We start from the raw sequence: 20,837 nt of genomic DNA, 5'->3' as shown, positions 1-20,837 counted from the left end.
ATCCCTGCCAAGCCGTGATAGGCTACGTATCTACGTAGCCTATCACGGCAAAAGGCAGGGACACAAATGGTGGCCACTATGCCATTTGCGTCCCTGCAGAGGCCGTGATAGGCTACGTAAATATATACGTAGCCTATCACGGCCTCTGCAGGGACGCAAATGGCGACCGCTACGCCATTTGCGTCCCCACCTTTTGCCGTGATAGGCTACGTAGATACTTATGTAGCCTATCATGGCTTGGCAGGGACGCAAATGGCGTAGTGGCCACCATTTGTGTTCCTGCCTTTTGCCGTGATAGGCTATGTAAATATATACGTAGCCTATCACGGCCTCCACAAGGATGCAAATGGCGGCCGCTATGGTGGCCGCCATTTGCAGCCAGCGCAACCCAGCAGCAGATGGAAGTCTGGCTGCGAGCGGCCCCGGCCGGCGGCTCCATGGAGTCACTGTGGAGCGCAGCCAGCCAGGGAGGATTCCGGGGGCAGGGACGGAGTGCCTCCCCCGCACTGCGGATGCCCCCAACCGGAACGAGGTAAGGGATTCGTACATCCCTAGACTTTATACATAATGTGCACAACCATTAAGATTATCATTATTATTTCAGAGAAATAACACAGAGGCGATAAAGAACATGGTTCAAAAGTTATATTACTGAATGTGGCCAGAAAAGCTTCAACAGGCCAGTAGAAAAAGATCCCATGATGACAAATGTTGAATGTGAGTGTTAGAATATACTTTAATGGAGTTTGGTGTCATCTTAAATGTTAGAACCTTGTAGGCAAATATATCAAGGGCATGAATTCAAGATTTTTGCAAAATTAAGAATTCAAAATTTTGAAACTTAGTCCTCACATTTAAAATTCAGTTTTGAGGGACACTTCTCAAAACTCCATCTGAAGCCTTTTAATGAATTTTGGTTCTGGTGTGCAACTCTAGTATTGAATAATAATAATAATAATAATAAGTATTAAAGATGGCTGTTCCATTGTTTAGATTTTGTGTATAAATTATAATGTATCTTCTGCTGCCTTTATTATCTATAAATACTATCTCCATTGACGTTCTGGAAGTATGTGATCCCTCACCTCTTACAAATACATAATATAAACAGAGACAGTTATAGCAGATAAAACAGAGGCATTGGATAAAAACTTATATATCCAATAAGACAAAAGCCTGCTTCAATAGGAAGGTTTTTTGTCAAAAGACTAAGGTCACATCCAGCCAAAGACCAGGTCTTGGTGGTGGACAGGAGCTTTTTTTGGAAACTCAGGCTAGTGCACTAACTGTGCTTATTCCTAGAGATGTTAGATCTGGCCACTGTGGCACATGTTACATCTCATGTGGACTACTATAAAACACTCGACATGGGGCTGCCTCTGAAGACTGTTTGGAAGCTTCAGGTGGTTCAAAATGCTGCAGCCAAGCTTGACTGAGGCCAGTTATAGGGCGCATGTGACTCCCTTGTTACGGCTTTGTTGGCCATTCATCTAGTTCTGGGCACAGTTTTGCGTACAATTCTAAGTGCTGGTTTTGAACACTAAAACCCCGAGCAGCTTAAGACAGGAGAAGTAGTGGGTGGGCAAGCAAGGGGTTTTAGTGGCAAGTGGGTGGGTGGGTGGGTGAGGTGCATCTTCAGTGGTTGTGGGGCAGTAGATGGGGGGTGCAGCAGTGGGGAAGGCAGTGGCAGGGGCAACCCCATCAGCAGCAACATCCTGAGGACCCACCAAAGTCTGCCACCAGCCCTGAATCAGCAGCTCTGGTTTTGATCATATGTGCAAGACGACCATCATAGCTTCAGCTACAGAGAGCTTTGGCCATTGGGTGGTATAAAAATGTAATACATAAAAATACATAAATTAATTCATGAAACAGAGAAATTTTGCACCACAAATCCCTCTGAAGTTTACAACCTCCTTGAACTCGCTGACATCTTGCTGTTAAGTATGGAAAAACCGACCAGCTTGCCAATATTTATAGATTTGCTCTTGCTTTTGTTCAATAATGACTCTTCAGAGGAAAAACGATGTCTCTCTGAACCTAGAGCAAATTGTATGATTAGATGTTTACATTTGTGCCTGCTGCCGAGATGGCATCTGTAATGCCATAATTCTTGTCATGGCTGCAAATATGGAGAACTCACTAATGTGGACCATTTTCCTAAGCTTTCTTAATTAAAATGTTGGTAAACAAACTGATAATTGTCAGAAAAGATTATGAGGATATAGAGGGAGGGTTTTTTTTCCTTCAAAGAAAAACAATTCACCATACCTTTTGAACTTTATTCATGATGCCGCTGAGCCAGATGTTGTGCTTACTTGGGGGATCAGTATTTCAGTGGCAAGTTTCTTATATCATTTAGGGAGCAATCCTGTGGCTGCTAGACAGCAGCTAGAGGGCCATAGGATATGCTGTTATCTGGGAACCAACCTCAGACCCTGAGCTCTGAGGTTGGTTCCTGGAGAACTGACCTCCCTCCGCCTCCGTGCTGCCTCGGAGGCAGAGCAGAGCAGCCCCATCCTCCGTGCTCGCAGGAGGAGTGCAGAGTGGTTGAAAAGGGGCATGGCTCAGGGCGTTCCAGGGCGGGGAGGGCAGAACTGCCTGTATGACACATCCTATGTGTCGTACAGCAGCCTCCTTCCCTGCTCTGTCCTCCCACAGCTAGGCAGCCTCAGTCGGCTGTCTAGCCGAAAATGCAGGGCAGGAGAAGCGCAGAGGGAACGATCCCCTCTGTGCTTCTCCTGGCCTGCTTTGGATAGGCAGTTGCCTCTGGGCCGCCTATCTGGATAGGATTGCATCCTTAATGGTACTTGATGCATCAGTTGCAGCCATTATGTAGTGCATGTCACCATGCCTGCTTGTGGCCATGAGGAAGAACTCACTACATGAAGGCCCCAACTCCCACAGGCAGAGCCTTCATCAGAATGGCCTGCTCGGGTATGTGTCAGGATCCCAGTGCCCTGGCAATGCCCAGCACTCTGACATCTTCCTTTCCTGCCCTAGGAATGTGTGAATCAGAAAACCTCAAGCTTGTGAAGTTTTCTGCATTCCAGTTGGAAGTGTGTTCCAACTTGTGTCTGTATCAGATCACGAGCTTTGGGGTTGTTGTTTTTTCCTTGTAGCAAGAAAATTCATGCATATTTTCCCGAATGTACAAATCAGTTGTGCACACTATTGAAATATACACATTTTTCCCATTTAAATGTGGTTGTGTTCATTTTCCAAAAGTACTTATTTTTTCATGTGCACTTTTCAAGCACATTTTTGTTGTACCATGAATTGCATCGCAAGCTCAGAAGTGTATGGACTTCTACCTCAGATGGCATCCAGGTCCACATTTAGTTCCAGGAGTTGTGAACTGGGTAAAATCTGATAAATAATGAACTGAAACAAATTTCTCATACATCCCTAGACTCCTCTTAATTTTTTTTTTCTGGCACTCTATAGGTGTCACCATTGTAATCTCCCACAATGCCCTAGAACAATGGTACATCAGGGCATTGCAGAAAATTAAAATGGCTACTCTTTTAGGGTGTTGTTGTTGCCTGCCAGTACTGTCACCTAGGGATGGATGATTCTGTCAGTTTTGGTTTTGATCAGTTTCTCATTTGGTCAAGCTTAAGTTCATTTCATCCTGTTTCTGCATCAGTTTGCAATTTTTTAAAAAAGTCTGGATGAAAATTCATGCACATTTTTCTCCACATTTCTCCTAATATACATATTTTTGTATGCACTTTTGCCTAACATACACACTTTTTGCCAGCAATTTAACCTAATAACATGCATTTTGTACATTATTTGCACTAATATATCAAAAAGGCTCTATATTGTCACCCTGCTTATTTAATTTATATGCAGAGTACATCATGAGAAACACCAGGTTGGATGAATCACAGGTCAGAATTAAGATTGCCGGGAGAATTATCAACAACCTCAGATACGCAGACGATACCACCCTAATGGCAGAACGTGAAGAGGATCTAAAGAGCCTCTTGTTGAGGGTGAAAGTGGAGAGTGCAAAAGCTGGTTTGAAACTCAACATTAAAAAAATAAGATCATGGCATCTGGCCCCATCACATCCTGGCATATAAAAGGGGAAGAAATGGAAGCAGTGACAGATTTTGTTTTCTTGGGCTCCAAGATCACCACAAATGCTGACTGTAACCATGAAATTAAAAGACGCTTGCTCCTTGGGAGGAAAGCTATGGCAAACCTAGACAGCATAGTAAGAAGCAGAGACATCACCTTGCCGACAAAGGTTCATATAATCAAAGCTATGGTTTTCCCAGTAGCAATGTATGGCTGTGAGAGCTGGACTATAAGGAAGGCTGAGCACCGAAGAATTGATGCTTTCGAACTGTGGTGCTGGAGAAGACTCTTACGAATCCCCTGGACTGCAAGGAGGTCAAATCGGTCCATCCTAAAGGAAATCAACCCTGACTGCTCATCAGAAGGACAAATACTGAAGCTGAAGCTCAAATATTTTGGCCAGCTAATGCGAAGAGAAAAGTCACTGGAAAAGACCCTGATGCTGGGAAAGATTGAAGGCAAAAGGAGACGGGGACGGCAGAGGATGAGATGGCTAGATAGCGTCACCGATGCAATGAATATGAACTTGAGCACACTACGGGAGAGAGCGGAGGACAGGAAGGCCTGGTGTGCTATGGTTCATGAGGTCGCGAAGAGCCGGAAACGACTTAACGACTGAACAACAACAAATTCATTTTTGATTGGTGAAAAGTGAGAATATCAAAGGAAAACATGCATGTATTGGTAATTCGATTTGTGAATTCAGCAAGTTTGCATTAAAATGTGAATTGAACAAATTCTCCCCCATCTCCAGGTAAACCTGACAAGAAACACCACTGAGATGGGCACTGGCCCACCAGTGGGCATGTCGCTTCTCTTCTCTAATCTGGAGCCAGCCAGCCCTACTCACATGACTCATTTGATTGTTGCTATTATTATTTTTTTGTATCTTGTTCTTCTTTCAATTAACACTCATTAGTTTATCCCAGTTTATACTTGCATTAGCCCTTCAGAGACAATAATGACCCAATGATACATGATGGAGTGCAGATTTGAAAGCGCTACTTACTCCTTCCACTACACCACAGAAATTGTATGAGAGAGTCACATATCCATTGTAGTGTGCAAATGGTAGAGTGGGAGGATCATACCTGTATACCACAAGGAGACGTTTGTGCTCTCAATTCAGGAATAGCCCGGCCTTTGCCTACAAGTGAAATATGTTATTCTACCTCCATGCATTATGGTGGAAGTATGACGTATGGGTCCCATTTCACCACTTTTTGAAAGATACAGATTCAACTCTGAAAGAATACCTGGTGCGTTATTAATTCAATACAAAAGAAGGAGTCAGAAACAACTTAGTCTGAATAACAGTCCTGCCTTTTACAACATCCAACAAGGCTTCAGTGTGCCAGCATATACTGAAGCCAATTCATTCTGGACACATCAAAAATGCAAATATCAGCCAACAACCTGTTTTCTGGTGACAGATTTGTGCCATTTCCATTGATATATAAAAAGGACAGCAATGCATATCTCTCTTCCTCCAAAGCGTCAGGGTGGGCCAACTCATTATACATCTTTTCCAACTTTATCTAGACACCAGCTGTTCAGAGAGTACAGTTGAAGCAATGGTTGGAGCTTTCTAACTGACGCCAAGTAGGGGGGGTGTGTGTGAGTGTGATTTCAGCTCAGTGCCCAAACATCTTAACATAGGCGGCATTTGTATCCACTTGCTCTGGAGTACTTGCAACTCAACAACCCTACCACAAAGGAAGTGTTTCAAGAGTGTAGCATTTAATGGAAAGATTACAGACATGGAAACCAACCTCAGTATTAATTTAGCTGAGGAGCTTTTAGACTTAGTTTGGAGAGGTCAACTCCAAATGTTCTTACAGTTCAGGCCTAATTTTCACAAACAACACCTGAGGAGGTAAACCTGTACTATTTCAGACAGTAAGTGTGTGTGCACGTGTGTGTGTGCATGTGTGCATGTTGAATTATATTTGAATGAATTGTTCTTTTTTGGATTTTCAGGTTTTAAAGTTTATGTATTTTATCTTTTTTTATATATGCTGAGTTGGACTTGGTCCAGAAAGGCAGCATATAAATATTTAAATAAATAAAATATAAATAAATAAATAAATAAATAAATGCAGGCTCACATGATAGACTGCTCCATAATGGGGAGGAGGGGGGGATCATCCATAAACCTAGGAAACTATATATAAATGATAATGGGGATTAGACAAATTCATGGGGGATAAGTCTAATCAGTGTCTACTGGTCATCAATATGTTTCCGAATACCAGTTGCTTGGGACCCCCACCACGGCAGAGGACTATCACCATTTTCCCCCGCTTGTGGGCTTTCCAGCAACATCTAGTTGGCCACTGTAGTTAAAACAGGATGCTATATTAGGTGGACCATTGGTCTGACTGAGGGAGAGCTGTATCTCAGTGGTAGAGTTCAGGCATTGCCTGTAGATCCCCAGAATCTCGAATTAGGCTAGATGGACCAAAGGTCTGGCGACTGGCACAGTATGTATAAGGCAGCTTCCTATCTTCCTATGTTCTGCAGGGCTCTTCTTACATTTTTACCAGGGCCAGCCCAATACATTTTGCTGTTTTAGGAAAGGAACAAGATGTCCCTTGTCACATGTATTGAAGTTTCTTGGAGTGGCAGCTAAATCTTGCTTTGAAGCTGGTGATGCACAATATCCTACTGAGGGCAGCAGGGTAGCTTAGGTGGTGCAGGGCAGGTTGCAGGGCCCACATAGCTCTGTCCTCCAACAACTGTCACCCCCTAACATCTACCATCTGAGGCGGGTGTCTCACCCTGCCTAATGGAAAGGCTGGCCCTGGTTCTCACTAGCATATCACAGGGAAAACAAGGCTGAAACCCTTCTCCCTGACATCTAGTTTTCTAGTGCAGGGAATGTATTTTGGATGAGGAGCATTCAGTTCCATGCGTTCCTCCAGCAGGCTGGAGTAGTACAGCCTAGGCACAGGTTAATCATCTGCTGCTCATATTAACTAGGCCCCAGACAGGTTATTTGCCTGGTGTCCTGATCTTAGGGGAGAAATGACTGAAAAATTTAAAAGGGGCTGTGAACAACAAGGGCCAAAAGCGTGCTTGCCATATGTTCTGCTGCTCAAGTCATATGACTCTTTCCCCTTGAAAAAAAGGAAAGAGAAAGTTCGTGCAAATGGACTGGCTGCAGGTATGAGTCTTTGTCTGGAACACCTGCATCATAAATTATTTTACTTGTGCAGAGAAGAGGAAAGGTGCTTGCACCATTCCTCCTCCACACAAAGCTGGTTGCCACACTGGACACATCTGAGCTGAGGGAGGCAATTGGAAGTGATTTATGCATATGCATGACTCAGCCCCAAACCTACAGTATGCTGAAAACTTATGTGTATTGTAATTTGTTTTCAGCAGCTCTCATGCCTAATCACTGATTGCCTTTTAAACTTGGGGCATTTAAAAAGTAGTTTGTGGGTTTTTGCATGGGAGTAGCAAAACTGGAAGTGGAATGAAGACTTCTAGTGTAGGTTTCACATCTTTGCATCACGTTCATTGCTTCTTTTCTTCTGGTCCCATGTCCTGAAGATAGTCAAAGATGAAAATTAGCATTTTCCCCCCTCCCATTCAAATGACGCATTACTTTTTCTGCAAAGCAGAGGGATTCTGAAAAGCCATATGAAAGGGAAATTTTAACACCCCCCTCCACCCCTGGGGGAGACAAAGAATTTAAAGTTTGAGCCATTAGTCATTTCTTTTATAAATCCAGTAGAAACAAGTGCATGATTTTTTTTTCATTTGCAAGCAGATGAATCTCTATTCATAGTTTACTTGGAGGCATAACAATCTCTACCATCTGGATACAGATGAATACTCGAAGCATCAATAACACTTACCAAGTCATGACTTTAGAAGGTGAAGTACTTATTTTTAATAATAGATCACAATTTTAAAAACCCATAGATCATAATACCTGATCAAGAAATGTGATTACTGGATAAGTTAATAGACTTGCAATATATCAGGATATTAAAATAACTCCCAGGACATTCTTGAGTTGCTCAGCTGAAAACGTTTGAACATGTAAAAGATTAGCACTGCAAAGATATGTTAGGTGTCACTCAATATCATTGTGTTCATTTAAAAGTTAGCTGCTGAATGTGCTGAGACAGTAGATAGGTTTGAGGTCTGAAATTTTTTAATTTAGGGCAGTTTGTACCTACATTTTCATTACTGCTAGTTATAAGCAGTGTCTGGAAAGAGTAATGGACTTGATGTGGACCGAGAAACAGAAGCTTAGTCCCAAATAAATGGAGATTCTGTTGGGAGATGGACTTCATCCTCTTCAAGACAAGGTGGCACTCCCTCTTAAGGATCAGGGCCACAGTTTGGGGGTACTTTTAGATCTGGCCAGTACTGTTCACCAGCTTAGGCTGGTACACCAGCTGAGACACTTCCTAGATAGAGATAATCTGGCCCCACGTTATCAAAAGTTGCTGAAATTCCTCGTCTCTACATTAGAACCCATCCACAGGGGCAACCAAAGCAGTTTATGTACATGTAGTACATACATTCACAGGGGTACACCCTGCACATTTTTGGTGCATGTTTAATTTTACTATGAGACTTTCAAATAGGGATGTACGAAACTCCCCTTACCTGGCTCCGCCGGATTCTCCTGGGGGGGGGGAGGCACTCCGTCCCTCCCCCCAGAATCCTTCGGCCTCACCGAGATCCGTGGCGGAATTCTCTGCCATCCCTACAGTTAAATGGAAAATCTTGTGATCAAGAATAGTCACTGTCTCAATGACTAGTTCCAACACACCTGTATAATCGCAAGGAGGTGTAGAATGGCATCAGCTAGAAAAGAACATGCAAAAAATTTTTTTTAAAGTATCTCATTCCTTAAAAAAAAAAAAAATGTCACTGTCCCAGTAATGACAACAGTCTGATTCATGGTTGTTCTGCTGCACAAGGCCATGTTCCCTTTTTTGAATAGAAGAATATAAATCTTCATATAAGGCATTACATTCCTTTATGATTTATTCTTTGTTACTCTAGGTTTTAACGGCAATGGATGGAAGGCAAGAAAGAATGTCCCAAAGGTGAAGAACTGAGAATCAGGAAACTTTATAAAGTTAATCTCATTGTTCTAGTACCTGTTTTCCTTGACTGTCTGAAGGATACAACATCACATTACAGTGTATGTTGTATACTTCACTCTTAAAAATGGGTGTTGGACTCGAGTTTGTGCTTGAACTTAAAAAAATAAAAAATAATAATCCAAAAATTAAGCAAAAATTCAAAATTCCATGGTATGTCCAGTTTCCAGTGGAATTCCTTTCTCTAAGGAATGTTGGCATTTCCCAGTAGGGAATATCATAAAGGAAGGGACATGTCAGTCTCTGAAGTTTCAGCTACTACTCCAGCCATACGTTTGGGGGGTAATGATCTTCATATATCTTCAAAAATGCATCAATCAATCAATAATTTCAGCAAGTCATTCCTGCTGCAAAATCTATACATATTATGATGAGTTTCTAGCCACTTTCAGAAGTTTCCTTCCTCTCACACATTCAAACAATGGAGTGAAGTTGTGTCTGCGAGAGGTCCACCCTACTCCACCCCACTGTCCCATTAGCTCTACCCCTTACCTTTGCACATTGAGACTGAAGGTTTGACAGAGGATTTTTCACATGTCTGAATGCACTTAGAATTCTCCATACAATTGGAAACCCTGCATGAGTGGGGATCTTCTTTTAGCTCGTAACAAGCAGATTGATAATTAGGTAATAGCTTCAGCTGTCGATGAAGGGCTTTCTATGCAGAAGAGCCAAGATCCATTTCGGTCATCTTCAAGTAGAGCTGGTGGAGAGAGAGAGAGAGAGAGAGAGAGAGAGAGAGAGAGCTGGCATCTTCAAGTGTGTTTGTGTGTGGGAGAGAGAGAGAGAGAGCTGGCATCTTCAAGTGTGTTTGTGTGTGGGGGAGAGAGAGAGAGAGAGAGAGAGAGAGAGAGAGAGAGCTGGCATCTTCAAGTGTGTTTGTGTGTGTGGGAGAGAGAGAGGGAGAGAGAGAGAGAGCTGGCATCTTCAAGTGTGTTTGTGTGTGGGAGAGAGAGAGAGAGAGAGAGAGAGCACCTGTCTGGAGAGATGCTGCCAATCAGTGTGGCCAGTACTGTGCTAGAGAAATCAATAGTCTGACTTGGTGTAAGGTAACTTCATATGTTCTTATGTCTTTTTGATTATGTTTGTACACTGATGGCTGGTAGTGTAGGGGAAAAAAATCACAACCAGTAAATTATGTTTGAGAGGCTTTGGCTTAGACATCACATTACAGTGTATGTTGTATCCTTCACTCTTAAAAATGGGTGTTGGATTCGAGTTTGTGCTTGAACTTAAAAAATTCAAAAATAATAATTCAAAAATTAAGCAAAAATTCAAAATTCCATGGTGATGTGTCCAGTTCCCAGTGGAATTAGTACATTGCAGTATTCTTTGTATCTACAACTTTTTTGTTTCCCATGAAAATCGGTGTGGGAATACAGCTGGTGTTCAAACCTGAAATGTAGAACTGTGTCCTGAAAATGCATGCCAGATTTTATGGCAATATCTCTGTGTTCATGGGGAATAAAGCCATTGGCAATTTAAACCAAAGGTGTGACTTCCAAAAATGCTCATCGGCTCGATAACCCAGGTCCATCACAATAAAAATGCAGAGGTGCACTGACCACAAAATTTGGCTCAGGTCTTGATTCAGCACTTCGGAAAATGGCCTGATATATGTGATATTCTGCTGATCGCTAAACTTGGGTACTGAACCCAAGTCGAGATTTGGAAATCTGAGGCTTCGTGTCTCCTACTGATTACCATGGGAAATTAAAACATGGACTTTTTTTCCTGTTTATCAGATATGGATGAACTTCACAGGCATAGTAGTAAGGATGTTGGAGAATTCCGCCACGGATTCCAGGGAGGCCGAATTCCAGTGAATTCAGCCCCCCAGAATCCATGGCAGAACGAAGCAACCCCCCCTGCCACCCCATGAAATGGGCCTGGAACGGAGCCTACCTGGTGTCAGCCGTCCAGTGCTCCGCGAATGGTGGCCGCGTCTGCGGCCGCCATTCACCTTCCTTCAAGTGGCCGTGATAGGCTACATAAGTATTTACATAGCCTATCATGGCTAATGCAGGGACACCATTTGCGTCCCTGTGCAGGCCGTGTGATAGGCTACGTAAATACTTACGTAGTCTATCATGGCAAAAGACAGGGATGCAAATGGCGTAGCGGCCGCTGTTTGCATCCCTGCTTTTGCCATGATAGGCTACATAAATATTTACGTAGTCTATCACGGCTCAGTGAAGGGACGCAAATGGCAGCCACTACACCGCCCGCCATTTGTGTCCACAGACCTGCCACAGCCAGATGCCCTCCTAGTGCCTTAGGAGGGGAGTATGTCAGAAAAGTAGGTATGGGATTTCTTTATGCTACACACCTTTATATTTTGATTTTTTTTTTTAAAGGCAACTGCCAATAACTTTTTTCTTAGGAGGATTGGATGAAGTTTGCATGGATAGTTTCTCCTTCTGAAAGGATCAAGGATGCTGAGTTTCAGATGAATCGGTGCAGGGAATTTTGTACATTTTAAGTTTGAGGTATCGAAAAAAGGACATGCTTATCCCCTTAGGTTCCTTAGGACAGTTGTTCTGAAAATGATAGACAGCATAAAGACAGTCCTAAGTAAGAAAACTACAAAGCTGCAGAAGGATAGATGGAATGGTTTATCTGGAAGGTGGTGTCCTGGTGTGGAAGACCACACAGACCTTTGTGTGGAAGGTGGTGGGTGATTTGCTGCCCTTTCACTTTCACTGTATTTGGGGGGCAATTTGTACACAACATAGAGGTGCCTCCAGGCAAGAAATCTGCAAAGTTTCAGAAGGATAGGTACAGGGCATAAGGGGTTATGATTACTGGAAACCAGTTTAAGGTGTGTGTTTTCATAGTGAAGTGTGGCAGCCTTATCATGGTCCCCTCCTTTCTCTCCCCAACAGCACAGTGATTAGAAAGCCTCTGGTAAAATGTGCCCTATGATTAGAAGGTGGACCCGTCAGTTACTTAACACCCACTCCTATATCAGCATTTAGGCAAATGAAAGCAAAAACACTGTTTTTGGAGATGTGCTTTCTACCTCTCTGTAGGTGAATTGAGAACAAAGCCTCATGCGGTGTCCAGCTTCAGATCTGGTCACTTCAGAAGGAAGCTTGTTTCACCTCAGGAAGCACCAGAAATGGTCCAAAGGGGCCTAATTCAGCTTGGGCATCAGGCTTTAGCCAAATCCAAAGCACACCCCTAATTAAAAGGTTGTGTGACAACGTGATACAGTCTCTGATTCTGATGTGCTAGTTAAGAAACAATGAATTGATGAAGAGTACAATTCTGAGTCTTCCCTCCTAGATAAAAAAGGACCATAGAAAAAAAGCAAGAGGACACTGATAGAAAAACAGACAAGGGTTCACCTCCTTTGATATTCCCCTTTTTATACCTGAGTATCTCGCAGAAGATCTGACCAGTTTGAGGTTTTCTTCCAGTCTGAAATGTGGGTGGAACAACCTGACTTTTTGAAATATTGCTCATCATAATAATGCCTTTGCTTGTAAGCTTAGCTAAAAGGAATTTCTTTAAAAGGGGAACATTGTGCTCCTATTATTTTTGACAGTACCTATCTAACTCTGGAGGATACATACCAGGACCTTATGGAAGGGTTCACAATTTTGTCTTTCATCATTCACACAAGTCCACTAGGATTTTGCTTAATTTCAATTTCAATACATCTGGAAAAAAACCCAGTTCATTCTCTGTGAATCTATAATCAACATCAAGACCGGGTTTTTGAGTCTGATGTTAAGAACAAAGCCTAATGAAAATGTAATGATGGAAGATTTTTGTAGTAATCGTTACACATATAGGCAGCAGCAAATCAATGACTACCTACTCCATTCTAGCCTTATTGTTTGCATGTTCATTAAAAAGTACAGCAGGTAATATGCATCTATTTCACAAGATATGTTTGGCTGTAAGAGCTAGACCAATCACAAGGCCATCTTAAATGTCTGCACTTTGCTTCCGCACACCACCCCTGCTGCATTGGCAATGAAGACAGGACACCATCGATGGGCTGAAATAGTAAACAACATCCTTTCACTTACCAAAACCTGCAATGAGGAACAACTTAGCCACAGGCTAACAATATTCATTGTTGATCTCCTTCAGGAGAGAGCTGGGAAGTTGTTCCTGCTGTCAGGGTGACAGCACCCTGCCTCTGAGTGCCAACTGCCAAGGGAAGCTGCTGCCTGATTGGTGCTTCACCCGTCCAGCACACAAATCAGGTGTGTTGAGGAGTCAGATGGCACCATGACTGTACAGCGCCTAGATATGATGTGACTGTCCTGGCCCAAGGGTAGCTGCCATTCTGTAACCCAGAACCTCTTTCAGCCAGAGGGCCAAATTCAGTTTCAAAGATGCTCTGGGGGGGGGGCACATTCCAGTGATGGGTGGGGCAGAAGGCAAAAGGGATGAGGCGCAAACTCCAAAAATATGAACATATTTTAGCTTAAAGCATGTACTGCCAGTTATTAGGCCATAGGAGAGACATTTCTACCTTTTAAAATGTGAAAATGCTGCACAAAAGTCGGGAAACCACCAAACAATCAGTGCTTGGGGGAAAGGTGTAGGGCCAGAGAAAGGGTGTGTGGCCACCTCGAGAATCTTGGAGGGCCAGATTGGGTCCCTGCGTGTAAGGTTCTGTGCCCCTGTTTACATGATGATGCTCAGTCTCTGAATTTTCCATTTCCCCTTGTTCCTACCTATTAGCCACCCTTGGAAGGCCATTCTGTTCCAGCTAGGGATGTCAGAGAAATCCGCAATGGAACCAAATGAGTTTGCATTTTTATGAATCCAGCCCACAGATTTCTCAGCAGCCCGGCTTTTCCCCCTGTCAGGTGGATTCTGCAGAATTGCAGACTGGTTTTCTAACCTTTGGGAATTTTGCACAAATTATGTTGTAGAAAAATATGCAAAAAACACAAAAACAAACCCCCATCTGAAAATGTGCATTTTCCCCATAGGCTAAAGAATGAAAATCCACATTTTGGGGGGATTTGCGCATTTTCTGGAAATTTGTGCATTTTGCACATGAGAACGTGCACAAATTTGGAAACAAAAAAAAAATCTAATTCCGTTGATGGGTTGACTGTAAAATGAAACCTGTGAAACACAGATGAAATGGATTTTACACAGTCCATACATCCCTAGTTTCACTTCCAGTGCAGGGGGGGGGGGGGATACCCTGTTTTTCTGCTTGCAAACATGCATCACAAGAATTGCCCACACTGCACCAACAGGTCATTTTTATTAGCAGCATCTGCTCAGATAGCAAGCCTACACTTAAGCCCCACACAGTCTACGCTGTATCTAACAGCAGTGCCAAGGTAAAGGAAAGCCAGTTAGGTGAATCATCAATCATTCTCTGTGCAACATGAAGTAGCAGGTGAAAAAAGAAGCATGAAATTCCTCATCAATAATAAAAGAAATGGACAAATAGTCAGTCCTCCCACCAGGATCAAATTGGGTACCCAGAATCAAGCTGGAAAAATAAAAAGCATCAAAATGTATAAAATATGTATTGGGGAGCAATCCTATGGCTGCTAGTCAGCAGATAGATGGCCATAGGATATGTCGGTTCCCTGAGAACTGATCTCCCCCCCCCCCTTGTGCTGCTTCACAGGCAGCTTGGAATGGCCCCGTGCTCCACACTTGGAAAAAGAATGCGGAGTGGTGAAAATGGGGCATTCCGGGGCGGGGAAGGTGGAAATGCAGGTACGACACATCCAATGTGTCATCCGGCAGCCGCATCCCCTGCTCCACCTTCCTGCAGACAACCAAAATCAGCTGTCTAGCCGCAGATGCAGGGCAGCTGAAGTGCGGAGGGGATGATCCCCTCCGTGTTTCTCCTGCCCTGCACTGGATAGGATTGCACCCTTAACTATGTTTTCTTCTCAGACCTGAAAATTTCTGACAGGAGAGTATGGTGTTGAAGTTTACAACCTGCACAGGGTTTTCAGAGACACCTACCCAGCAGGCTCATTTAGCAGCATGTTGGTGATTACAGTTACCATTAAGAATGGAGGGAAATTGGATGGAATAATCTACACAAATACCACTTGCCTATGCCAGTTCCCAGAGAGGGTCAACCAAGTTCTATCACTCCCTGCTTCAGCGCTCGCTCCCTGGCATTTCCAAACAGTGTTTCCCCCTGGGCTGAACATTTAGAAATTGAACATTTGCACTCTATAGGCAAAACTAAACAGGAAATTAAATAAATCTGGTGTAGGGATAGGAATATAGACTTGCACCAGAGAGGTACAAGATCTTTTCTAGGCCAATTCTATCACCCCTGCCCTTCCAGATTTTTTTTTAAAGTTATTGCATTGCCTGTCACTTATGTCCCATTTATGGCAGAGGAATTTAAAACCCAGGAAATGAACAATGCAATGCTGGCCCAATTTTTTTCTGCTTCCTGAAGCAGAGCCAACTGGTTAAAAAGACTTGCTGTACCATTCAGATACCCAATTCCTGCCTTCTTCCTTCCTTTCCCCTCTCATGGTGCCCCTGCCCTGAAGCAGGTTGCTTTACCGCACTGCATGGAAAGGTTGGCTTTAGGACAGTGTCTCTGTGCATGCCATGGGTAGGCAACCTGGTACCCTCCAGACATTGTAAACTGCCCAGAGAGCTTTGGGGCAGTATAGAAATGATGATGATGATGATGATGATGATAATACAGCTTCCAGAGTCCCTGACTATGTTGGCTGGGGCCTAGGACAAATGTAGCCCCAAACAGCTGCAGGATACCATATTGCCTAGAATCATAGAACAGTAGGGTTGGAAGGGGCCCATAAGACCGAGTCCAACCCCCTGCTCAATGCAGGAATCCAAGTCAGAGCATCCCTGACAGGTGGCTGTCTAGCTTCAACTTGAATGTCTCCAGCATGGGAGAGCCCACTACCTCCCTAGGTAGTTGGTTCCATTGACATATTGCTCTAACAGTCAGGAAGTTCTTCCTGATGTTCAGCCGGAATCTGGCTTCCTGTCACTTGAGCCCATTATTCTGTGTCCTGCATTCTGGGATGATCAAGAAGAGATCCTGGCCTCCCTCTCTGTGACAACCTTTCAAGTACTTGAAGAGCACTATCCTATCTCCCCTCATTCTTCTCTTCTCAAGGCTAAACATGCCCAGTTCTTTCAGTCTCTCCTCAAAGGGCTTTGTTTCCAGTCCCCTGATCATCTTTGTTGGCCTCCTCTGAACCCTCTCCAGCTTGTCTGCATCCTTCTTAAAGTGTGGTGCCCAGAACTGGACACAGTACTCCAGATGAGGCCTAACCAGTGCTGAGTAGAGGGGAACTAGTACTTCCCGGGATTTGGAAGCTATGCTTCTATTAATGCAGCCCAAAATAGCATTTGCCTTTTTTGCAGCCACATCACATTGTTAGCTCATATTCAGCTTGTGATCGACAACAGTTCCAAGACCCTTCTCACTTGTAGTGTTGTTGAGCCCCATCTTGTAACTGTGCATTTGGTTTCTTTTTCCTAGGTGCAGAACTTGGCATTTATCCCTATTAAATACATGACTTATCAATGGAACTAGGGAAAATAGGCTGAAGGAAACAATATCCAGAATATTTTTCATATTAAAAAAAATCTACAAAGGGAAGGAGGAAGAGTATTAAGGATCTAATGAAGTGATTTGTAAGAGTTCTAAGCCTAAATAGTAATAAGTAAATGTCAATTAATTTAAATGTTCATATTTTTTAATTCAGAATGTGGCTTGTATTTAAGGTATTTCACAATAAGTAGAAGTGTGCTGGGGGATAGAAGATGGAGTGTTGATATTACAGCAGGAAAGGATGAGTGAATTCTAGAAATCGGAGTCAAGCGGATCTCACTCTTCCGTTAGCTTTTGCCACTCACTCAGCTGCTCTTTTTTTTAGCTCATGGTACCTTTTGGAATAACTTTATTAGTCACGGTCCACTTTTAAATCCTTGGGGAAAGCATATTTTAAAAGAAAAGGCTAAAGCAGTCATAATGTGCAGGAGGAACTATAACCATACACATTTCTTTGGGAGCTCAAAGATTTTACAAGTAAGCACATTGTAGTTTACTGGCACAGGGAGATATACAGTTGTTATCAATCTTTAAAAGTTCATGCTCCCCTCCAGGGTTTCTGCCTATCAATTCATTTGAAATTCATTGTCTCTAATGTACATAATGTGCAGTGCATTGGAAGACCTGGAGCAGGACCAGCTAAAGCATTAAGCTATTAAAAAGAATCATTATTTTGTATATTCAAAAGCTAAACAACCTCATCAATGTAGCAGGCATTATTTTACTTCCAGAGTTGTGTTTTAAAAATCTATTACAGCTCCAGAAACAGATGAGTTACTTCTCACAGACTGCCACTGCAGATAAGCTATAGTATTTGGCTGTGAGACAGTCTGTATGGTAAATGGTGTAGTTGCTGTCCATTATTAATTATAGACACCTGTCATTTGTGATTTTATTTGTGTAATTTTAAGGGGAAAAGGGTTACTGGGAAAGAAGAGAGAAGTCCACCAGGGTTTTCTGGAGCAAGCGTTTGATCACAGGTGGAACATATTATTTTGCTGATAAAGGGCCAGGTTGAGTCACACTTGCTGATAATTTTAGTTTTGTTGTTGTTGTTCAGTCGTTAAGTCATGTCCGACTCTTCATGACCCCATGGACCATAGCATGCCAGGCCTTGCACCCTCCTAGGAGAGGCCATTCTCTTTTAGAGCACAGAAGGAGGCAGTGTGGACTAGATTAAGTAAAAAGGCGGTGAACTACTCAGAGCAGGACTGCAACATTGAAATGATCCCTCCTAATTATATTTTAGCAACAAAGAGAACACTTGCTCAGTTTTAGAACTGAGAAGAGTGCCACCATGGCCATGCAATAAGTAATTTTGGATTTCACTAGATGTTCTTTCGTGATCTGTCATCTCTCCCCACTCCCGCTTTGTGTCATGTTGTGGTTTGGTTGCAGTTTGTCCTTTCAGATGTCCTTTGTTGTTTTCCAGGAGATATATCATTCAATAGTAGGGTTGCATGTATACTGTGAAGACTTGTAGCATATTTACAGTATGGACTCAAAGCGTTTTAATAACCATTCCCTCTTCCCAATGAACCCTGAGAATTGGGGGTGGTAGGAGGAGGGAGGGATTTCTAACAGATTCTAAACCCTGTCACCAAACTATAGTTTCTATGTTCAGACAATGTTTAGAATGCGTAAGAGCTGCCTCCCCTTTCCTGTGATACACTTAAAAGCCATTGACACAGTTCCACCAAACCATTGTTTGTCATGGTACAAGAAGAATGAGTCTGGAAAGAACCATCCCTCGTGGTGAGAAATTAGCAACATGCCTAATTTTCAGCGACTTGGGGTGCAATCATATGCATGTCTAGACAAAAAAAGGCCTACAACTTTTGGGTGGCTGGAGAATGCTGGGAGTTGGAGGACTTCTTTCTGTCTAAACATGGATAGGATTATGCCCTTAGTGTTTGCTGTATACAGATAATGCTTACAATAAGTGTGATTAGTTTTGGTTGTAGGCAATGTTTATTTCTGCCATATAAATTGGTGTATTGCTGATGAGTAAAATATTACCTGTGAGAAAATTTTCAACATTATACTCATGAGCAAAGTATTATTCATGAGAATTTCCCTCAACATGGGGTTGTTTTTCACTTTAAGATCCTTAAATTTGTCACCTGCAGCTTGTTAGTAACTATAAATGGAAGACTCTTCTTTCACATGCAGAATTCCTGATGCCGTAAGAGAAAAGAAAAGGCATTCTTTCTATAAGCTGTTTTAGCTGTTTTTCAGCATTGGGATGCAGAAGGTATTTTTCACACTTAGTTTTGTAGTAGGGCTGTGCAGGGATCCCCTGATCTGACTTGGAAGCTGCTTTGTGGCTTCTGAGGTGGGCCCGATTTGGCTCAGCAGATTCGGGGCCCCCCTGACCCTACTGTGTCCCAAACCTGAAGTGGGATTCAGATGGCAAACCCCATTTCGGGACCACCACACAACCTCCCATCTCCTTACCTGGGCTGCCACCTCCTCCGCCACAGCTGTCACCTTTTCTGCTGCCGCTCTACGCTCTCTGCCACTGCCGCCACCACACTCTCCTCACTGCCATCACCACATTCTCCATCGACACCCACCACCTTCTCTGTTGCCACTGCTGCCTTTTCTGCTGCCGCCGTCTTTTCCATCACCACTGCTGCCAGCTCCTGAGCCCTGGATGTGCAGCGACTTGTCTTCTTGCAGGGAGTCACCGTTTTAAAAATGGCAACCTCCTGGAAGTTCCTGGAAGCTGCCATTTTAAAAATGGTGACTTATTGCAAGAAGAGTCACTGCGCATCCAGGCCTCAGGAGCTGGCGGTGGCAGTGGAGAAGAAAGTGGCAGGCATTGATAGAGAATGTGGCAGCAGCAGTGAGGAGAAGGCAGCAGTGGCAGAGAAGGTGGCAGTGAGGAAAAGGCAACAGAGGTGGAAAAGGCAGCTCAGGTAAGGACCTGGAGGAGCTGGGAGGGCTGGGCTGGGGGGAAAGCTCTGAAGCACACCGAGTGCTTCAGAGAGCCCCCAACCCACTCTGGGTCACTTCTTGCTGCCTCCGCTTCACCTTGGAAGGGGTACAAAGTGACCCGAAGCAGCCCACTTTGACTTGGGGTTTGGGCCTCAGGCCAAAGTGGTGCACAGCCCTATTTTGTAGTATTTGTGTATAATGTAATTTTTTTGTAGTCATTCTTCCACTTATATTGATGTCTATATTTTAGAAGTGTATAAAATTCTTACTTTATTCCCTTAGGGTGCAATCCTTTTCCTAAAGGACAAGATGTGCCATCAGAACCTTGTATCTTCCACCTCTGCTTCCCCCTGCCTTCACCCAAGGAAGGCTACTGGGTGTTGGGGAAGTGGGAGATGGCAACAGTGGTGGAGGGTGTTATGTTAGCACTCTCTGAGCTTTTTGCAAACCTTCAATTTGAGTTTTCAAGGTGAGCAGACCAATGTTTATGCATTCAAAGCTGATTGTCATTTGAAATGACAAGATAATTATCTGGTTCTTATAAAAACTAAAAATAAATCCAGGAAGGTCTACTTCTTTTCCAAAGAAATACCTCATCTGGTGAGATGAATGCTATTACTATCATATGACCATTTTTGGACTTAGTACAAACAAGTGCAAATTCCTTCATCTCCTGACCAAATGCAATTTATCTTGGTTTTAGGAAAAGTATTTTATATCCTTAAGTGTGCCCTAGAAATTCCTTTTTCATCCATGTCAGTGTCATATTTCTTTCCTTGCCTTGAATGCCATCTTCAGACATCCCATAAAGACCAATCTATCCTTACAATATCACTTAAAATATCCTGCTACATTTTGCATTGTTTCTGAAGGTCAAATGAAGAAGTTCCTAAATCATGAAAGTTCCTAAAGCATGGCTGAATGTAAAAATGCATGAGACTTCTGTTCCAGCCCCGTGAACTGGAATCTTTAAACAAGTTTTGTTAATTGTTTATGTTTAGTCTGCATGATTCAGGCTAGGTCAGAGACAACTGATTATACATAACATTCGTTTGCTCTCTTTCATTCTTTTTTATTTTTCTTTAAATTCTCATTATGTTATGCTGTATTTAAATACATTGTTT

General features: G+C 43.0%; 1 long non-coding RNA gene across 4 annotated transcripts in view; it reads right to left on the bottom strand.

Moving 5' to 3' along the window:
* Nucleotides 1–243: 243 nt before the first annotated feature.
* The window catches only part of LOC146350882 (uncharacterized), a 56,321-nt gene continuing 35,727 nt past the window's right edge, over nt 244–20,837 (bottom strand). For 3 of the 4 annotated variants that reach the window (XR_014789441.1, XR_014789442.1, XR_014789445.1), the window contains 2 exons: nt 9,714–9,924; nt 244–8,818 (listed from right to left, as the gene is read on the bottom strand). This is a non-coding gene — a long non-coding RNA (uncharacterized LOC146350882). The remainder of the gene's footprint in view (nt 8,819–9,713; nt 9,925–20,837) is intronic. The other variant, XR_014789443.1, reaches the window with a different exon arrangement.

Source organism: Heloderma suspectum, chromosome 3 (genome assembly GCF_057233095.1).
Source record: "Heloderma suspectum isolate Gila_16-S chromosome 3, 16-S_ref, whole genome shotgun sequence".
Taxonomy (NCBI): domain Eukaryota; kingdom Metazoa; phylum Chordata; class Lepidosauria; order Squamata; family Helodermatidae; genus Heloderma; species Heloderma suspectum.
The sequence above is the reverse complement of the archived record's forward strand: the minus strand, read 5'-3'. Positions and strand labels throughout refer to the sequence as shown.